This window comes from Alligator sinensis, unplaced genomic scaffold (assembly GCF_000455745.1).
Source record: "Alligator sinensis unplaced genomic scaffold, ASM45574v1 scaffold159_1, whole genome shotgun sequence".
Lineage (NCBI taxonomy): Eukaryota > Metazoa > Chordata > Crocodylia > Alligatoridae > Alligator > Alligator sinensis.
In genome coordinates this window covers 438,993-441,422 of record NW_005842222.1, presented here as the reverse complement: position 1 = coordinate 441,422, position 2,430 = coordinate 438,993, and the positions used below count along the sequence as shown (strand labels likewise).

At 53.3% G+C, this 2,430-nt stretch overlaps 1 protein-coding gene across 1 annotated transcript in view; it reads right to left on the bottom strand.

Annotated features, from left to right (window-relative positions):
- SV2C (synaptic vesicle glycoprotein 2C) overlaps positions 1-2,430 on the bottom strand; it is a 197,172-nt gene that overhangs the window by 125,212 nt on the left and 69,530 nt on the right. The window lies entirely within an intron of this gene.

Below are 2,430 nucleotides of genomic sequence, written 5' to 3'. Positions count from 1 at the left end.
CTCTTCCCTGCCTATGCAGGGGGTCGGACTCTATGATCTATTGAGGTCCCTTCCAACCCTAGCATCTATGAATCTATGAATCATCTATGAATCTATGAAATAATAGGCCTGGTCACTTAGCTACTATAAGGCTAGGTTCCTCCTGAGCCTCCTACATTGGGCTCGCATCCTCGTCTCCCCCTCATGGGCATTGGTGATGCGTAGGGGGTGCACATGCACCCCCTGACTGGTGGTGCACCCCTGAAAGAAGTCACCACTCACCACTGCTTGCCATCCACACCCCCTCCCCACTGCTGTGACCACCTGTGGGAGCTCCCCACTTGCCACCACCATGCCCCCACTGCCACCACTGCCTGAGGGCGGTTGCCATGCTCCCCCAGCCCCTAGGGGCACACATCATTCATGCTCATGGGTGCTGTGGTGCCACAGTGAGGCCTAGTGGCAGCTTCCAATTCTGCCCCAGCCCTGTGCTGTCACTGCCCCAAGATCCCAGCCCTAGGGTGCAGCTCTGGGGACCTGTGTGGGCAGGGTGCACAGGCAGGCAGTGAGCTGTGTCTGGGGCTGGGATCACAAGGCGGTGACAGTGCAGAGCTGTCACCCTTGCATACCCCTGCCTATGGAACCCGCACCCATCACAGGGGCACGCAGGCAGCAGATCGTGGATCTGACGCAGCCCTGGCCCTGGCCCTGCACTATCACCAACCCACAAACCTGCCCTGTGATCCCAGCCTTCCCCACCCATCCTGCTTAACACTACTGCCTGGAGCCCCATCCCCCATAAGGTGTTTTGGTGAGTTGTTGTGCAGGAGGGTGGGGAGAGAGGTGGGGAAGTGCTGACCCAACAGTCTATGTGGCCCTTGGGCCCAAATAATTGCCTGTTCCTGCCTTAAGAGAATGACAGTCATCGATATTGTATTGTAGAAAATACAAATAAATAAATACAAACTATAAGAGTCAAGGGGACTTACAGGTTTTGATCTATTAAAGTTAGTGAAAAATGTTCTCCCCACATAAAATCTGTAGCCTAACTTCTCTTATATTATCTGGTTAGAGAAAGAAACCAAGCAAATTGATAAAGTCTGGTTCATAGAAAAGACAAAGACTACTTCAGAGAAGAATTTTGGGGGCATATTTTTCAGTTTATAAACCTAGGTTACCATATTTCAAGTATCAAAAAAGAGGATACCGGAGGGGGGCGAGGAAGAGAGAAGAGGAGAGGAGGGGGCCAGGGGAGGGAGGCGGCAGTTATATACCTGTGCCCTGGCTCTGTGGTGGGCCAGCAGGGGGCACTCCTGCATTAAGCCACCCACCTCACTGCGCCTGACCACCTTCAAGGCTCCGAGTGCCTCCCTGGGGGTGCCTCACGTCTGGCCGACCCCCTTTCTGGAGCACACCCGCTAGCCTGGGGGTTCCACTGCTACCACCCAGGGCTGGGTTTGATTCTGGCTCTGTGCACCCTGGGAAACACAGGCCTAGTAGCCCTCAAGGGTACTTGATTCACTTCAAGAAGTTGGGATGCTTCCCTCAGTCAGAAGCACAAGTAGTGGTCTCCCTTAATCAGCCAAACCAAGGGGGCCCCAAGGCATAATCTAGACCCACTCCCAATAAATCTCCCACAATAGGTACAAAGGAGAACTTTATTGGTTACAAAGGGTAGTGTTAGAATAGGGTACAGGGTAGAACAATATCAGAGAAATCCCATAGAGCAAACTCCCCTGGCTGGGTAGCCTTTTGATCATGCATCTGCGTTACTGCAAGCTATATATCTAGTTAGATCTCAGGTAGCTTACTCACAAGTATCATCCAGAGGTAGGTGGAGATTCCCTCTGGAGGCAGGCAGTTCCTTGATCATGAGTTTTGAGAGAGAGAGAGAGAGAGAGAGAGCGAGCAAGTTTCACATGGTACAGCTCTTCTCTCTCTCTGAGTCTCCCTCATGGCTGCTGCCCCCTCCTCCTGGGCAGTCCTTCACTTATATAGCCCTTGTGACCTCATTTACCTGGTCCAATGGAGGCCAGCACCTGTTGGCTGTCAGCCAGCCAATTTGAAATACATCACTAGTTGCCGGGCAGACTCTAGCCTACCAGGGAGGAAGCCCCTCACCCAGGTATGTGATACTAGTCACATAGCCAGAGGGAGCAGGTTTCCCCACTACCTCAGGAATGTACCCAGCTCAGGTTACCTAAAGAGATAGGGTAAAGGTGTGTATCCTCTGCTGGGCCCATCCTAATCAAATTGTCACAAAGCAGGGTTTTTGGGGGAGAGATCAAGGTGGATTTCTGCCACAGGCTCTGCCCCTCACTCCTAAGGCACATCCCCCCAAGGCCTGCTGCTGCCTTTCACTCCTGACCCTCTGTACCCTGTCCCCCCAGGCCTGCCAGTGCCCCTCACTCAATCTGCAGACCCTACCCTCTCCCAGCCCCGCTGGTGCCC